Below are 19699 nucleotides of genomic sequence, written 5' to 3'. Positions count from 1 at the left end.
AGCAAAACCACCTACTAATGCATATATGTTTTTGACGCAATTTTCCCACGTTCCTGGTGCATTTTTTTACAGGACATGACTCAAAAACCTCATCAAAAACAAAACGCGGGTGCGAATTTGATGCGTTATGGCTGCATCTTCAAAGTATTTCAATGAGAGGTGCCTTTTTGGTGCGCACCAAACAGCAGAATTTTTTTTTACACCGGAAGGGAAACACAACGTCCCAGTGTGAACACATACATAGAATTTAAAGGGAAGCACTTTTCTTGAGCTTTTCTGATGCTTTTTTTTTTTTTCACTTCAAAAAAACTCCTCAGTGTAGTAGCCTAAGCCCCTGTACACACGGTCGGAGATTTTGACAACCAAATCCGTCGGATTCTGTCCGAGACTGTTGCATACACACGGTCGGACTAAGTTGTCGAAAAATCCAATCATTCAGAACGTGATGATGTAATTTCGTTACGATGGGACTACGTTCAGGCTAGTAGCCAATAGCTTTGATGTAGGAATTTGATCTGAGCATGCGTGGCACTTGGTCCGATCAAAATTCTCTACACATGAACGGAGTATCTCCGATCGAACCAGTTGGTCGGGAAATATTTCCATCAAGTTGGAAAATTGGGTCCGACGGATATTCCGACGGAATCAGTCCGATGCATACCACACACAGTCGTATTATCCGACAACACGGTCCGATAGGACACATTCCGACGGATTCTCCGACCGTATGTACAAGGGCTAAGAATAGATACTGAGACCTACACTCAGTATACAGGACAAGTGGCACTAGGCTATATCAATACTTGGGAGATTAAAGTGGTTGTATAGTCAATTTTTTGACTTTTACATACAGGAAAGCCTATAATAAGGCTTACCTGTAGGTAAAAAAAAAAAATCTCCTAAACTTGTACGGTTTAGGAGATATTCCCCTCGCAATGCGCCGCTGACAGCGGCACATGCGCACAGGGGATTCTCGGCTGAAAGTCCGGCAGACGCCGGACCCTGCCAGGAAGAAATCTCCCGCACGCATGCGCAGGAGTGACGATATCGCGGCTCTAGCCACTCACAGCGCCGGAGCCGTGATACCCAGAAGAAACACAGAGGGAACATGTCAGCTCCCTTGGCGTGGATCGGGCCAGATGTCAGGGCCTCGTTCTAAGGTATTTCATAATGAGCTAGTATGCGGTGCATACTAGCTCATTATGCCTTTTCCTTTGCAGGCGAGTAAAATAAATAAAAAATTCAGCGGGTATACAACCGCTTTATTGTTAATTCTAACTGTGGCACTTGGGTCATTGTACAACATTTTTATCCATCCAATAAAAGAAGGTCCAAACCCAAATTTCTCCAGGACACACCAGACATACTCCCACTCAAGGCAATCAAAAGCCTAAGTCATAGCCAAGCACAAAACAGCCCTCGATATTCAGGAATGCCCTGGATGTCGGTCTATATGATGTTACATCTAATGGGTCCTTCCCTTCATTATGTATCATTATAATAATTGTCTCTAGCATCGAATCGGGCAGGTTGCCCTCTAACTCCGCTTCTCTCAGTAATATTTCCCCGTAGTATTTATATACCTCCATCGGGAGTCCATCTGGCCCAGGAGATTTTTGGTTGGCCACAACCAGTTGTAGCTCCTTCAGGGTGATTGGACCTTCCAAATCTTCTCTATCATCTCGGGAAATAGTCGGTATCTCCATATTCTCTAAAAATGTTATTAATTTTTCTTCGAATCTCTGAGATTTATACAGTTTCTCATAATAAATCACCAAATGTATCTACAATCTCTATTGTGAGAGAGAGGAAATCTCTCCATTTGCAGTCCTGATTATCATTATACCAGAGGGAGGAGAGTTGACTTTCGCTAAGTGAGCCAACATTCATCTCACACATTCCCCTTCTCCAAAAGGAGCACTGCTTCTGGGACAGCCTCTTATTCTTTACCTTTCTCGTAGTTGCATTCCTATACCCTTGCTGTTTATTAAGCCATATTTTTTGTTTTTCCGGGGTAAGATCATTTTCTGCTTCCATCGCCTCCTTCCTAATACTTTCCTCCCATTCCCTAGATTCTTTCTTAATTTTTGCCACCTGCTGGATCAAGATACTTCTAAGGAACGCCTTTAAGCAGGGGCGTAACTATAGGGGGTGCAGCAGTTGCGACCGCAACCGGGCCCTGTGATGCAGGGGGCCCATGCAGCCCCCTCTACATATGGCAGCAGCATAGGCAGCTAGGGGTACCAGTGCACCATGCACACGGGTGGCTGGAGGTGGAGGGTGACTAGCAGAGCTCTATGCTCGATTATCGCACTGGTTGCTCTTTAGTTGTGCATTCCCCGCATGACCTGTGTCCTCGGCCGGCTCCTCAGAGTACCCCTCTCCTGCTCCATGCATTGCCACTCAGTCCGATGTCTGTTCTCCCCAGCCAGAGTCCCGCCCCCCCCCCGAGTCCGGCCCACACTGCACTGCATACTTCTCCCGGGTAAACAAACTTTAAGCAAACAGATGCAGTGCAGCCCTATGAGAGCTCCCCGGAGGACACTGCAGGCTTGTCTGCTAACCCCCCTTCCTCCCCGTCATACACAGATGATGAAAGGTCTTTCTGGGAGATATGCTGATCGCCCATCCAGCACACTGGATGGAGCCCAGGTCAACATGGATGAGTGCGTGGCCTACAGCTTGGTCATGGTGAGTGAGAGGACCCCATCCCCCCACACACCATTACATATCCCCTCCATCTCCCCCTGGGGACAGGGACCCTTCTCACGTAGGGACAGGGACCCCCTCCTCCCCTGGGGACAGGGACCCCTTCTCACCTAGGGGCAGTAACTTCATCTGCCCTGGAGAAAAGGACCTCATCTCTTCTGGGGACAGGGACCCCATCCTGCCTAGGGACAGTCCCCCAATGGGGCACCAAAAAAAAAAAAAATCTACTGATACCAGTGGTGGAACTACAGGGCTCACAAAGGTCATACCTGTGACCACGCCCTGGAGTTCCACTGCCGGACTCGGAGGGAAGGGCCCTGGCTGGGGTTCAGGGGGGCCCTTCATGGTTTCTTGCATCGGGGGCCCTGAAGGTTCTAGTTACGCCACTGCCTTTAAGTTATCCCAAAGTATCCCAGTTGACACCGTATCTATATTAAACTCAAATTCTTTCAGTTTTGGCAAAACCTTGTCTGCATTCCTCATTAATTCAAGCCAAAATGGGCTTATTCTCCAGCCCCCCAGGGCTCTTTTTCCCCCTAGCGCCAGTGATAACACCAGTGGCGAGTGGTCCGAAACTCCTCCAGGCAAGTAGGATATATTTTTAATGTTCTAAAGTGCTTCCCCATTCCCCAGGGCCATATCTATCCGGGAGAGTGTGGAATAGGAGCTTGAGAAGCAAGAATATTGCTGTACACCCAGGTTCCGCTCTCTCCACATGTCCATCAACCCAGCTTCCTCCAAAAAAAAAATGGCATACCTGATTCTTCCCAGCATTCTCCAGTCACGTTCCAGAAGAAAATCTATCAACATTTTTATCAAGAACCTCATTAAAATCTCCCATTATTATACCCGGCACATCTTCCTTATCTACCATAAATTCCATCAATCTTTACATAACCTCCAACTTAAAAGGCGGTGGAGTGTATATATTTGCCAGAACATATTGCCTGTTCTCCAGCAGGCAATAAAGAAAAATATAACGCCTCATTTCATCTACAACTAGCACTGTACAATATCCACACATACAGAATGAAAACAGATACTGGGAATTAGACCCAGCATTCAGAATAAGGAATGTGCCACTGTGCAGTGTTAATGCATGCAAAATAATTACTGATACTGAGAATTACAACTAGTGTACAAAACACTACGCAATGTCCAATCTTCTTTCCGTCCCTTATTAAATTCATTTATTTTTTCATTCCTCAGTTTAACCATACCTCCATCCAACCTTTCTCTCCTTTTTCTCCATGCATCCATCATCAGGGAACACCCATAGCACTCTTAAGAAAACATGTGGTATGCAAAGTCTGCTTTGCTAACAGTGGATCTGAACAAATATTTAGGAGATTGTAGTTAAAACAATCCACCATCTTTTTATGGAAGGTAACAAAAAAAAAAAAGAAAAGTACCTTGTGCTTTAATAAATTACACCCACTCATTTAGTTTTTGTGTGAGGAAAATGCATTTAAAGTCAAAATGTCAAATGTTTGTACATTGAGTGTCATTTCAGCTAAGCCTGGCTGTCCGTGCTTGACTAATGAAGCAATGGCTGATTTCATTGCAGGAGGAGTAATGTTAGATCATCATCTGCAGTGGCAATAAATCTGACACTGTGAGGCTCATCAAGTGGAGTCTCTCTAAAAGTCTAAAATTATCAAATAATGTAGAATAAACGACAGAAATTCTGACATGAAATTATGTACAGTTTAAAAAAAAAAAAGAACTTGGTTTAAATTAAGCAATATGTACATGTAAATTGCCTTAAAGGGGTTGTAAAGGTTTTTTATTTTCTAAATAAGTTCCTTTAAGCTAGTGCATTGTTGGTTCACTTATCTTTTCCTTCGATTTCCCTTATAAATGTTTTTTTTCTTTGTTTTCTTTGTCTGAATTTCTCACTTCCTGTTCCTCCTCAGTAAGCTGTTCAGTAAGCTGTTCTGGCTGACTAACCACCGCTCGGATGATGGTGAGAAGTTTACTGAGGAGAAACAGGAAGTGAGATATTCAGATAAAGAAAAAAAAAAACATTTAGAAGGGAAATCGAAGGAAAAGGTAAGTGAACCAACAATGCACTAGCTTAGAGGAACCTATGTAGAAAATAAAAAACGAACCTTTACAACCCCTTTAAACTATTCATGTTTCTATACATGATGTTGTGTTGCCTCTCACTGCCCATATATAGTTACCGGAAAATCTCAAAGTAGGAGGTTTGGGATTTCCAGCCTTTGTCCAGTTTTTCATTTTGAACAAAAGTTAGCTATGAGTAAGCGCTGGTTGTAGCGTGAAACGCATCAGAATATTGTTTCCCTATTTCCCTTTGCCGTGATGTTTCGTGTGATGTGGAGTTTTTGTACTTGAAGAAATAAAGGCATTTTCATTTTTTACCTAATCCGGAGTGTGGCTGTCCAGAGTTTTGTTCATTTTCTGTATACTTGGTTTGTGTAATCAGCCTGCACCTGGAATCCCCACCTATCTGGAGAGTTGATAGCTTGCGGGTGGATTGGCCTGGAGCTGTGTACTTTCGCTTTCTTCATCCCCCTGCTGGCCGTCTAGCACAGGTAGTCCAAAGATCGGTGCAATCCTCTCCGTCTTCGACCTCTCACATGTTGGAGGAACCTATGCAGCTTGGGCGAACCCGCCTCACTCCCGAGGAGTGTGGCCGACGCATGGGACTGGGTTTGTGCCTTTACTGTGGCGATAAAGGACATCTTTTGAACTCCTGTCCAGTCCATCCGGGAAACTCCAGGGTCTAGCTCACTCGTAGGGAGGTGATCTAGACCGATCCGTTAATTTCCCTCGATTCCCTCGTTTCACCCTTCCCGTGGCTATCCGCTGGGCTCAGAATGCCTATCAACTCTCTGCGTACGTGGATTCTGGTGCTGCTGGGAATTTCATTGAACAATCTTTAGCTTCCGAGTTAGGCATCGCCTTTGTTGCTTTGGCTACACCCCTCTCCGTGACCGCAGTAGACGGCTCCTTGTTGCCTATGAGTCCAATCCAGTTTAAAACCTCTCCTATAGAGTTACACATTGGGGCTTTGCATAGTGAGGAGAGCTCTTTCCTAATATTGCCTAAATCCTCCAACCCCATCATCCTGGGCCTTCCATGGTTGCAGAAACACTCCCCACATCTTGACTGGAATTCTGGACAAGTATTGGCTTGGAGTCCTCCATGCCAACAACAATGTATTTCCAAGGTGCTACCTCCTCCTTCCATTCCTCTTGCTGAAACCTCCACAACTCCCATGTTGCCTGCCCAATATCAGTCCTTCCGAGATGTTTTCTGCAAAAAGGCAGCCGATCGCCTTCCTCCTCATAGAGACTTTCACTGCTCCATTGAGCTTTTACCTGGGACCTCTCCTCCCCGTGGCCGAGTCTACCCTCTATCTATCCCCGAGACACAAGCCATGTCTGAATACATTTGGGAAAACCTACAAAAGGGTTTCATTAGGAAATCTAACTCACCTGCCGGAGCCGGGTTCTTCTTTGTACCAAAAAAAGATGGTTCACTCCGTCCATGCATCGACTACAGAGGTCTTAACGCCATCACCGTGAAGAACCGATACCCCCTTCCTTTAATTTCCGAACTCTTTGACAGACTGCGAGGTTCTCATATCTTTACTAAATTGGATCTTAGAGGGGCCTACAATTTAATAAGAATCCGGGAAGGAGACGAATGGATGACCGCCTTTAACACCAGGGATGGACATTATGAGTATCTGGTGATGCCCTTCGGTTTATGCAATGCTCCAGCGGTCTTCCAAAATTTTGTTAACGAGATCTTTCATGACCTTCTGTATGTCTGTGTTATTGTATATCTAGAGGATATTCTAATTTTCTCGCCAGACTTACCTACCCATCGTCTTCATGTAAAAACTGTGCTACAGCGTCTACGGGACAATTGTCTATATGCTAAATTGGAGAAGTGTCTATTTGAACAAACACAAGTTCCATTTTTGGGCTATATAATCTCATCACAAGGTCTCCTCATGGACCCAGCCAAACTTCGGGCCATCTCCGAGTGGCCTCAGCCCTCTGGTCTTAAAGCCACCCAGCGCTTTTTGGGCTTCACCAATTACTACCGCCAATTCATTCGTTACTACTCCACCTTGGTGGCTCCTATTACATCGCTCACCTGCAAAGGTGTAAATGCTCAGCTCTGGTCCCCTGAAGCCATTGAAGCTTTCCGCAAACTCAAGGCAGCCTTCCTCTCCGTCCCTATTCTTCTACGCCCGGACATTACTAAACCCTTTTCTTTGGAGGTTAATGTCTCTTCTGTAGGAGTCGGTGCTCTCCTACTCCAAGCTCAGCAGGGCAAGTCTCAACCTTGCGGATTCTTTTCCAAGAAGTTTTCTGATGCTGAGAAAAACTATACCATTGGGGACCGTGAGCTACTCGCCATTAAACTAGCTCTTCAAGAATGGCGACATCTTCTAGAGGGTTCTCCCCATTGTATTACCATCTATACTGATAATAAAAATCTGCAGTATTTACAATCCGCGAAACGCTTGAACCCACGTCAAGCTCGCTGGGCCCTCTTTTTCGCCTGCTTCAATTATAACATTACTTTCCGTCCAGGTGCCAAGAACCTTCGAGCCGATGCCTTGTCCAGGTCGTTTGATGTCAATGATTCTGAGAATCACCTAGATCCTGGTCCCATCATTCCTCCGCATCGTATTCTAGCCACCACTCAGCTCCAGTCTATGCAGCCTCCTCCTGGTAAAACTTTTGTAGCCCCTGCACTTCGTCCCAAACTCCTTGCTTGGGCACGACGCCAAGTTCTTGGGACATCCTGGCATACCTCGTACTTGTGACCTTTTTCAGCGTCATTATTGGTGGCCATCTCTTCGTAAGGATGTCAAGGAATACATTCAAGCTTGTACGGTTTGTGTACTTTCCAAATCTTCCACGTCCGCCCCTGCTGGGATGCTTTTGCCCTTACCAGTGCCCGATGTACCTTGGCGTTGTATTGTCATGGACTTTATATCAGATCTGCCTCCCTCAACAGGTTCTACAGTCATCTGGGTATTGGTGGATCAGTTCTTCAAAATGTGTCACTTGATTCCTCTCCCAGGCCTACCTTCTGCTCCCAGTCTTGCCACAACTTTCATTAAGGAGATCTTTCGTCTTCATGGGATGCCTTCCCATATCGTCTCTGACAGGGGAGTTCAATTTACTGCCCGGTTTTGGAGAGCCTTGGCCAGCTCCTTTGGGATTAAATTGGATTTTTCTTCTGCCTTTCATCCCCAGTCCAAGCGGCAAACGGAACGTGTCAATCAAAATGTAGAACATTTTCTCCGTGCCTTCATTTCAGCCCACCAAGATGACTGGGTGGACCTTTTGCCCTGGGCAGAGTTTGCCTTAAACCATCACGCCAATGCCAGTTCTGGGAAATCTCCTTTTTTCACAGTTTATGGGCAGCATCCATCTGTTCCCTTTCCTGTTCCCATTTCTTCTGTGGTACCAGCAGCAGCTGAGACCCAAAGGTCTTTCAACTAAATCAGGAAAGAAGTCGAAAAAACGGCAGCAGATCGTCATCACCGTCCGACTCCTAAGTTCCTGCCTGGTGATAGAGTTTGGCTCTCTACCAAGCACATCCGCCTCCGGGTACCCTCAATGAAATTTGCCCCTCTCTTCATTGGTCCATTTCCTATTCTACGCCAGATCAATCCAGTGTCTTTCAAGCTCCATCTACCCTCTCTTCTCAGGATACCCAACACCTTCCATGTCTCCCTGCTCAGGCCACTGGTCCTCAATCACTTCTCTCGCCCTTCTTCTCACCCCGCTCCTGTGGCTGATACCTCGGATCAGTATGAGATTAAAGTAATATTGGACTCCAAGTACTCCCAGGGGAAGTTATTCTATCTCACTGATTGGAAGGGATATGGTCCGGAGGAGAGGTCTTGGGTCCCTGCCACTGATGTCTGTGCCCCACGTCTGGTGACCAGATTCCATCAGAAATTTCCCTCCAAGCCAGCCCCCAGGCCTCGCAAGGGGGGGTGGGGGGTACTGTCACAGATCAGCTGCGGGGCTGATCTGTGTCTCACCTTTACTGCAGTGGGTCGGCTGGCATCTGTTGTCCAATGTCTGGTGTTCAGCTCTGTGCACTCTACAGCTATGGGTGTCGACGCCCTTCACCTGTTGAATAATATAGGTTTCCTTCCTGCTACTTCCTGTCCAGCCCCATGTGCTTCTCTATTTAAGTCTCTTCCTAACTAGCTACCATTGCTTGAGTAACGTTTGTTTCTGAAGCTCCCCTGTGTAACCTGTTTTACCTAACTTCTCGTGAACTGATCTTCTGTGTACCAACCCGGCTTGTTCTGATTACGTTGTCTGCAGCCCGCCCTGACCTTGGCTCACCACCTGGCTTTCCTTGCTTCATCCATCCATCCTTGTCTACAGTGTCTTCTGGTACTTCCCTAGCGAGCAGGGTGAACCCGGGGGTCGTGACCTGGGGTCAGCACGCAGCTAAGTCCAAACCTTCGTGAGAGGGCCCCTGGCGGAACACCGGTTGACTCTTAGATTCCACGCCCTGGGTGATCCCCTGTCACCTGCTCGCCAGTGGCTTCGCTGTAAGTAGTACCGTGACACGTAGGATCGGGCAAGCCAAAGATGTTCCGCAGGTGGTACTGTCCTCCCTCCACTAAACCGACCTGTTCCTGGCTAATCTTCAAGGACAGTATGTCTCCCACAGCTTCTACGCGTTTCACAATTCAGCATCGTCAGGAAGCTGTGGGTTTGAGTTTAAATTATTTATATTGGTTGGGGGGGGGGGGAATTAGTGAATAGGAGGCGCAATCCCCCAACATACATTGTACATTCAATGGAAATTAAACCTAGTGGAGCAACGGGTGCTCTCAGATCCAAGTTCCACATAGGGGGGGAACAAGGCTTCTTTTCACCCTGGCTTTAGCCAATCATGGCTCTCCGTTTTTCTGCGCTGTGATTGGCCAAAGCATGCGGGTCATAGTGCATGCTTGGCCAATCAGCAGCCAGCAATGCACTGCGATGCCGCAGTGAATTATGGGCCGTGACGCACCACTCGAATTTGTCGCGAATGCCCAATAACATTCGGAAATTCGCTGAACAGACGATATTCGAGTCGTACATGGGTTTGACTCGAACACGAAGCTCATCCCTAGTCAATAGTCTACGGGCCACCTTCTATCTGGGTTTGAATGACATGATGAGTTTTAGGCCTTTCCTATAACAATCTCTAATAAATTGTATGTAGTTGATCCTGAGAGATATAATAATCTTTGTTCCCACATTCAGATCCCCCCTCCCCTTGTTTCCGCTGAAGCAAATATAATTATATTTGTAACTACATGTTTTTTCTTTATCTACAGTGATCAATATTTGTTAAATAGGATTACTATTTTGTTTAGTTATATGATTACATTTTTTATATTTCTTATTAATGGAAGCTAAATTTATAAATATGTGTATATTTCTATTTCTTTACTGTTCATGTGTTTTTTATTTACTCAGCCTGTGCTCTCTATCCATGAGTGTTTTTCAGGGTTTGGGCGTCTCCTGACCTAGAAATGATGTGGGTTGCTCCTCTCGTATGTGTACGCGGGTGCTGTTATGTTTATAGGTTTCTTTGGCGAACAAGGTTGCGGTCTGCTTTGGGGTTTTTATCTGTTCATGGGGCACATGCGCTAGCTGAGCATTCGCTTACTGCGCTGTCTGGAGCTTTCACGGCGCACTTTGTTCTGTGTGGCACTTGGTTGTGTCAGTGTCACACCATACTGTCCCTCATAAATTTATTGTGGAGGCAGTTTATTTTTAGGTTTTGCACGCGCAATCCGCTAAAAACACAGCCTACAATCCCCACAATCCAATCTTCTTAGGATGATGCACCGATGTGTGCGCATCATATGATACAGGTGTGTATGTATCAACTATAAATAACTTGCAGTCTTATAGTGTGCACAGCGTCGGGCAGTCTCCCAGGGGCATGTCTCTTTGTTTCATCACACATGTAAGTTCTCTTACCCATTTGCCTATCCCACTATAGCTTTTGACAGGTTGGTTATTATCTCTTTTTGTCTTTCCTCCTATTGTAGACATGTATCTGCTGACTATGCTGAATGGGCTACATTAGCTGTTACCAGTATCTGCTATGCTCCACTTGGATGGGAATTTGGCCTTTATGGGCTGCTCCTGTTGATGTTACAATGTGGAATGAGACTCTTTCTGCCCCTGCTATAAGGAACTATTAACTATTTTTTGGTAGGCATTTTGAATACGCAACTGGTCTGTGACATTGTCCTTTATATGTATAAAAATTGACACATAAAAAATAAAAAATACATGTTAGACTATGTTTACCAATGGTGTTTTACTCTCTTCATATTATTTATCAGAACATACTGTTTATCTTATCACAGCCTGGCAGACTCTCCCCAAATATTTGGACTTTTCCCAGTTGCCGTCATATTTGTACCTAAGGCGTAGCCCATTTGAAGGTATTTTCCACCATTTTTTGGTTGTGTTTGTCCCCCTGTTTTCTGGATAGTTGAGCACATGCTTTTTTAAATGTAACATACAATGCAAAGTTTTTGTATATATGTGTTGTTTTAAATTTGAATTTTAATATATCTCATTTCAGATAGTTAGATTTATTCTGCTCTTTTTTACGTCTTTGAACCTTTTTCCATGTCCTGAGGAAGCCTTTACGGCGAAACGTGTAGACGCAACGCACAAGGGCTCAATGTACAAAATGTATAATTTTATATGATTTTTAACTATTTTGAACGCTGTTATGATACTAGGTATTTTTCATAAATAAACAATTTTTTCGCTACTTTCTCATTTGTTTCCATGCCTTAGAAGTCAGACCTGTTGGTACCTATTTGGGATCCTTTTTGTTTCCCTTAAAATATATATACGAATGTGGTATTGTGAGTGCTTCTCCCCTTTTCCCTATTTACCACACATTATCCTCTCACTCTTGCCTCACATCTTTCCACATCTCATATCTGACCACGCCCCCCAGCGGTGATACCGTGAGGTACTTCAATGGAAATTAAACCTAGTGGAGCAACGGGTGCTTTTAGATCCAAGTTCCACATAGGGGGAACAAGGATTTTCCCTAAAGTCATATATAGATTGTCATCTGGAAGAAGCATCTGGGCACTGGCTTTTGCACCCATCTACAGCCTGTGAAAAGATAAAGTAGAGATCTGTACCTAAGTTGCCAGACCAACCTCTAGCGCTGACTGTAAAATGTTAAGGATATTGGCTAAAGCAGGGAACACAGGAGAGAAAGATTTTGCTGAGCAGACAAAACAGACTTCTTTCATATCCCCCTCCTATGTAGCTTTCCCTGCACCTCTAGTGTAGCCTATTACATAGGCAGGCTATTTAAAGTACTCTCATTGGATTGGGTTGCTGTTACTAATGTTGCCATAAAAGATTTCATTTGACCAGAGATAAAGATCAAACAGAAAATTCCATGGCACTGTGAACCTATCTTGTATGACGAAGTCTTTGCATTGGTATCCTGTTGCAAATATTAGAAGCTGCATGTTCAGTGAAGTCTCCCTGAGAACTACTGCTGGAATGCCCCATAGGGCCAATATTGGTATGAGGCACTTGTTGAAAAAATATTCTGCCTAACCAAACCAATATTTGGATTTGCTTCTCTGGCAAGACGACCAACCTTAACTGACTGCAAGTGGTTCTCTGCCCAACGAAAACGTTCTTTGCAAGATGTAACAAGAAAAGACTTTTGGTGTCCCCTTGTGAGGCAATGTAGGCTACTACTTTCATGCTGTCAACCTTACTCAGGCCTCCTTGAAGATCCTGAAAGGCTTGCAATGCTAGAAAAAGGGTTCCTTCCATTCAAGATACTTGGGGAGTCTGCACTTCACTGCGCTCCAATGGCCTTGCACTTGTTTCTTCAGGTTGTGGAGTCCCCAGCCCCATAGACTGGCATCAGAATCCTCCTATTTCCTGGGCTGCGAGGCATGCCTTCGAAATAAGCACAGTGGCGATGTCCAAAATTCTAGTTCTTGTTGAATTTGTATAGGCACAAAGATTTTCTGATTCTGAGCTCATAGGCTAAAGAAGGCAAATTGAAATACCCTCATGTACCACCTGGCCCAAGGTACCACCACTGCCAACAAGATCTTCAAAAATTTTCTGGGGCTGTGCCAATTCTGTAAAGGGCAGACACCTGAACTGGAAGTGACACCTGGCCACCGCATATCTGCATCATTTCTGCTCCTAAAATAATGCAAAACACCTTAAATTGAATAATTTCCTTCAGCGCTCTTTTAAAAACCATGTCCCATGTTGCCCCCTGCTACCTTTGCTAATCTTCTGTGCCACCAACAGGTGTGGCAAGCTCATATTTGTACAAAATATATGGAAAAAAGCATATTACCTCTCACCAAAAAAACATGGCGCCCTGTCTCTTGAAGACCCACCTGCCTTCCTCCACTCACAGAAGCCGCAGCAGGTGAGCTCAGACAGCATTTCCAAAGGCAGACACAGTCAGAGTCTAAGACAAAAAAACAGTCAGACTGTCAAACCCACAGAAGTGCATCGCAAGGGAGCCAGGACCGCACATCCAGAGGCAGACAGAAGACCCAGAATGTGAGGTAAATCCTTTATCCGGCAGGACTGCAGAGAAGCCCTCTCAATTACCGACCTCCAAGATCATTTACACCATTGCATGGCGACTGGCCCATCCTGTGCTGCCCATCTCCCTGCACCCTGTGACCTGATTCACAGCAGCTCTGACAATAAAGCCAGGAGAGCAGTGTGGTGCACTGCATATCAAAAGACAGGAACAAAAAAAACAAAGAGAGAGGCAAGGATGACATTACAGAGCTCTTAGCATACTACGCCTGTACAATATCAATGCTGTTTAAACATCATTTTGCCTGCGGCCTTGGTACAAAAGGCACACCGTTTTTAGAAGGATTTACCTGCAGCATTCAGGGTCTTCCAACTCTATGAGAGGCTGCACATGGAGGGGTACGTTCTAGGTTCGGCGGGGGGGAGGGGGGTGTATCAAACAAATAACTTACCAACTGCAATCAACAGGTGGCCTGGAGCAGACCAAAAAAAAAAAAAAGAACGACTTAGTTGGGGGAGGGGCTGTCTTTTATTCAGCTAGGTACAGGTGGTCATGTGGGTCTTCAGAGGTTAACCGTTGTGTGCTGACGTGAGGTGGGCCATAAAATGCCTTTGCATTGCAGATCTACTGTGTATTTTCTAAGACTAAAGTTTAAGATTTAATATATCTGCATTGCCATTCCCTTTTTTTGTGTTGCCTTAAAAGTCCTTAGTAAAATACTAAATTTGTTTTGCTACAGCTTAGTGTCATTTGCATGTGTGTCTGCAGTGATTTCATCTAACCAGGTGTGCCAGAGGGGCTGAGGTTCTTGGGGTTGAGGCACAAAACAGAGAACCAAAAATTACAAAGCAGCTTCTTTCAGGGATGGCATTACATTCAGAGGCGGCTCTAGGCTTCGTGAGGCCTTAGGCAAATCTTAGACATGAGGCCCCACTCACTCCCATAACTGAAAAAAAAAAATTTGAGCGATAGAAATTAGTGCAGAAAAGGCCGCAGACATGATAAAAGACATGGTCAGAGGCCGCAGACATGGTACAAGACATGGTCAGAGGCCGCAGACATGGTACAAGACATGGTCAGAGGCCGCAGACATGGTACAAGACATGGTCAGAGGCCGCAGACATGGTACAAGACATGGTCAGAGGCCGCAGACATGGTACAAGAGATGGTCAGAGGCCGCAGACATGATACAAGAGATGGTCAGAGGCCGCAGGCATGATACAAGAGATGGTCAGAGGCCGCAGACATGATACAAGAGATGGTCAGAGGCCGCAGACATGATACAACACGGTAACGCCACATTGTTGCAGCAGCCACCCAACACTAGAGCCAGAGACAATCCCGCCATAGACAGAGTGCAGACAGATAATCCCTCTATACACTTCTCTGTCCTCTACTACAAGCAGGAGAAGCAGGCATATTTGCTTTGGGCGCCCTGCAGTGCATCCTGGGAGTTGTAGTCTCTGCAGAGCGCAGGCACTGGAGGGCCAAGTCTAGTGTGTGGTGTGGAGAACTACAACTCCTGCCATGCAATGTGGTTCTGGCTTTGGGGGAAGGCTAGGATGGCAGCAGTAGAGCCTTCTATTGCCTGCAGCTGATGAGATGTTCTCCGTGTGGGGGGGTGGGGTGTTACAGCTGGCTGTAACCTCCATGGCTTTACCCAAGTGTGTGCCGGCCTGCTCACCCCACCAGACTGGGGACACCAGGGCCATCTTTATTATTGATTGGACCCTGGGCAAACATTTTCCTGCCCCCACCCCAGCAATTTCGCTCTTCTTCCCAACATCCCAAAAAACACACAAAGAATTATCACACGTTAATAATGTAAACATAAAGATCTGGTTCACCGTCACTGATTGTAGCAAGCTCACTGATTGGTTACTAAAGGTTACTGCACATAATTACAGATTACTGCTTAGATGACAGGGGGTGGGGTGGTAGGAAGCTGGCAGAGGGGTACATGGGGCAAAGATGACAGGGGGTGGGGATGTAGGAAGCTGGCAGAGGGGTGCAGAGGGGGTGAAGATGACAGAAGCTGGCAGAGGGGTGCAGAGGTGATGAAGATGACAGGAGGTGGTAGGAACCTGGCAGAGGGGTGCAAGGGGGATGAAGATGACAGGGGGTGAGCTGGTAGGAAGCTGTCAGAGGAGTGCAGGGGGGGGAGTGGTAGGAACCTGGCAGAGGGGTGCAGGGGAATGAAGATAACAGGGGGTGGGGTGGTAGGAAGCTGGCAGAGGAGATGAAGATGACAGGGGTGGGGATGTAGGAAGCTGGCAGAGGTGTGCAGGGGGATGAAGATGACAGGGGGTGGGGTGGGGTGGTAGGAAGCTGGCAGAGGGGTGCAAGGGGGGGATTGAAGATGACAGGGGTGGGGTGGTAGGAAGCTGGCAGAGGGAATGAAGATGACAGGGGGGTTGGTATGAAGCTGGCAGAGGGAATGAAGATGACAGGGGGTGGGGTGGAAGGAAGCTGGCAGAGGGGTGCAGGGGGGATGAAGATGACAGGGAGTGGGGTGGTAAGAAGCTGGCAGAAGGGTACATTATGGTGAAGATGACAGGGGGTGGGAATGTAGGAAGCTGTCAGAAGTAATGAAGATGACAGGGGGTGGTAGGAAGCTGGCAGAGGGAATGAAGATGACAGGGGGTGGGGTGGAAGGAACCTGGCAGAGGGGTGCAGGGGGATGAAGATGACAGGGGGTGGGGTGGTAGGAAACTGGAAGAGGAGTGCAGGGGGATGAAGATGACGGGGTGGGGATGCAGGGGGGATCATAAGAAGTATGATGATAGGATGCCAGGAACAGGATAATGATGATGACAGGGGTCAGTAGGTGGCATCATATGTTGGATGGCAAACATATCATCAGTGCACGGCTCTGTGTGTGAGTGAGGTCACAGGTGGCTGGCAGCAGTGATTTTCAGGGCGCCAGTCATGGGATGCCGTTAGTGTCCGTCAGGAGTGTCGTGAAGTACCTTGAGACCCAGATGATCAGCAGGCGCCAGCTCCATTACGGATTTGATCAAGTAGCTGCTCAGCCGCTGCAGGCATTATCGGAGCTCTGTCTGCAAGTGCACATGGTACGAGAAGGAGATCCTCAGCGCGCGGCAGAAGGGGTGGAGCCAGAGGAGGGGACTACATGCAGTCACTCGTTATCCTGGGCTCTTGGGCAGTTCTCCAGTGGTCAGGGAAAACCTAGTTGTGCGTAACGCAGGCTTTTGCCCCGCATTAAAGTGGAAGTAAACTCCCCTATGGTTTTCAGCCAAGGAAGCTGCCATCTTTGCCTCTGTTTAATCTTCAACTGCTATGGTGCTGCACATGTGATTCGTTATGACACCATCCATTGGATGGTTTTATAGTTTGGCTGAGAGCACAGCCAATGTGCAGTTAGCATTCCCGGCATGACTTTTTTTTTTTAACTGTTTAAATCCATGGGTTTACTTCCACTTTAAAGGCTGTGACGGCGCTGAACACACAGTAGGCAAATTAGGCGGCCGCGTGGCCCCTAGGAGTGGGAGGCCTTAGGCGACCACCTAATTTGCCCAATTAAAGAGCCGCCTCTGACTACAATTGCACTTACAAAATAGACCACTGCCGCTAGTGCTAGCTCAAACGCATGTATCAAACACATACGCAGACTCTCTTCACAAAGGTAAGATGTGATGACATGACACCCAAGGCTTGATTCCCCTATACACATTGCATCCAAAGCCAGAAACTTCTTCAGTAGGAGTCATGCAGCAGGTATCTTACCACTGAGCCAAGAGCTGGCCTATGTGTTTGTTATGTGCATTTGAGCTAGCACTGACAGCAGTTCTTTATTTTGTAAGTGCAATATTCTTCTTTTATTTATTAAACCTTTTAAACAGAGAGCATTTTATCTTTGAAGTGAGAGGCTAGTTTGGATGGTGGAGGAACACTGAACAATTCTATTATTTGGATCACAGTGGTGATTGCATATACTGATTGGACTTTAACTTACACTATTTGTGGACTATCATATTTGTTGCACATTACAATGTTATTATATGCCTATAGCACTTTTTTTTTTGATATTTTGGTATTTATATTCAGTATCAGTACAAGAGACTTATTTTTGTTGTTGTTTTCTATTTATTTATATATACTTTTACAAGCAGAAAATGAATAGCTTTTGAAAATTACAATCATAATGTGCAGAAGAGAAGCAGTACTGTGCATACAGAATAAGATCAGATACCAGGGATTCCATCCAGAACACAGGGCAGGATAAGGAGTATTTTGCAGTAGATACTGAGAATAAACATCAAATATGTATAAAGCACAAGACAACTAGCACTGTACAATATCCACACATACAGAATGAAAACAGATACTGGGAATTAGACCCAGCATTCAGAATAAGGAATGTGCCACTGTGCAGCATTAATGCATGCAAAATAATTACCGATACTGAGAATTACAACCAGTGTACAAAACACTACGCAATGCCCAATCTTCTTTCCGCCCCCCCTTATTAAATTAATTTATTTCTTCATTCCTCAGTTTAACCATACCTCCATCCAACTTTTCTCTCCTTTTTCTCCATGCATCCATCATCAGGGAACACCCATAGCACTCTTAAGAAAACATGTGGTATGCAAAGTCTGCTTTGCTAACAGTGGATCTGAACAAATATGTAGGAGATTGTAGTTAAAACAATCCACCATCTTTTTATGAAATGTAAAAAAAAAAAAAAAAAAAAAGTACGTTGTGCTTTAATAAATTACACCCACTCCTTTAGTTTTTGTGTGAGGAAAATGCATTTAAAGTCAAAATGTCAAATGTTTGTACATTCAGTGTCATTTCAGCTAAGCCTGGCTGTCTGTGCTTGACTAATGAAGCAATGGCTGATTTCATTGCAGGAGCAGTAATGTTAGATCATCATCTGCAGTGGCAATAAATCTAACACTGTGAGGCTCATCAAGTGGAGTCTCTCTAAAAGTCTAAAATTATCAAATAATGTAAAATAAACTGCAGAAATTCTGACATGAAATTATGTACAGTTTAAAAAAAAAAGAAGTTGGTTTAAATTAAACAATACATACATGTAAATTGCCTTAAACTATTCATGTTTTTATACATGATGTTGTGTTGCCTCTCACTGCCCATATATAGTTACCGGAAAATCTCATAGTAGGAGGTTTGGGATTTCCAGCCTTTGTCCAGAAGGATCAGATGTACTTACAGATTTCCATTGACATTTCATGAAGTGCCTTTTTCAATCCACTAGGGTCTCTGGTACATGAAGTCTGCGGACTGGGATCCACTGGGGTCACTGATTAAAGAATGCTGGATTAAAGATCCATTAGCTTCCATAAACAGTTGAGTGAAAGGATGAGATGTTGGAATGAATAAAGAGACAGGTGTGGCGGCTCCGCCTCCTCCAGGTAGATTGAAGTGACTCCTGGGAATGAATGCAGCAGGTGGAAGAACATTACTATTATTAGAGACAGGCTCTGCTGAGGGAATACCTTTCTTATGTTTCTCATTTAGTTCTTTTTGTTAGAATGAAATTTAATACGTTATTTCAGCATTCATAGTGGGAAGGTCATACCTTAAACCATGTAATTCAAATGATAAAGAACCATATCAGACTTCATGTTGCCATGGGGCTTGGGTATGTCATTTCAAAAGGGAGGCTTTACATACACTGAAATATAATAAATCGTTTGGGCTAATTGATATTAACCTGTGCAAATCATTCAACAATAGGTTTTAGTGTAATATACAGTGCCTAACAATTTTTATACATATATATCCAAAAAGTCCAATTTTCTACATCATAACGATGAAAATGAAAATAATAAATAAAGTGCTTCAGTGCAAAATACAATCTTGTGAAATTTCTTTAAATCTTCTTGTTCAAATATGTGCCAAAAATGTTCATCCTCGTGCTCCCATACAGGGTATGTTCTCACCTCAATATGTTAAGTTCGGTCAAACCATGCTTTTTTTAGTCTTAAGCCCCGTACACACGAGAGGATTTATGTCCAACAGACTTCCGAAGGAGTCCTGCCGGAGTTCTGCCGGAGTTCCGACAGAGTTCTGACGGACTTTTCGACTGAGCGGACTTGGCCACACACAATCACACCAAACTCCGACGGATTCGAACGTGATGACGTACGACTGGACTCGAATAAGGAAGTTCATAGCCAGTAGCCAATAGCTGCCCTAGCGTCGGTTTTAGTCCGTCGGAATAGCATACACACGAGCGAATTTTTCGAAGGGACCGGGTCCGGCGGAGTTCCGGCGGAAAAATTTGAAGCATGTTCCATTTCTAAAGTCCGTCAGACTTTTGCGAATCAAAAGTCCGTTGCAGCCCACACACGATCGAATAGTCTGACGGAATCAGTCCGTCGGACTTTGGATGTTGAAAAGTCCG

The 19699-nt window shown here is 45.2% G+C and overlaps 1 pseudogene across 1 annotated transcript in view; it reads right to left on the bottom strand.

Moving 5' to 3' along the window:
* Window positions 1-18806, bottom strand: part of LOC143953643 (histo-blood group ABO system transferase-like) — a 41462-nt pseudogene extending 22656 nt beyond the window's left edge. Inside the window, exon 1 of the transcript XR_013269206.1 lies at window positions 18503-18806. The product of XR_013269206.1 is annotated as a histo-blood group ABO system transferase-like (transcript). The remainder of the gene's footprint in view (window positions 1-18502) is intronic.
* Window positions 18807-19699: the final 893 nt, after the last annotated feature.

This window comes from Lithobates pipiens, unplaced genomic scaffold, assembly GCF_037356315.1.
Source record: "Lithobates pipiens isolate NorthernLeopardFrog02 unplaced genomic scaffold, aLitPip1_a1.2 Scaffold_1, whole genome shotgun sequence".
NCBI lineage: Eukaryota > Metazoa > Chordata > Amphibia > Anura > Ranidae > Lithobates > Lithobates pipiens.
This window is presented reverse-complemented; position numbering and strand designations above follow the sequence as displayed.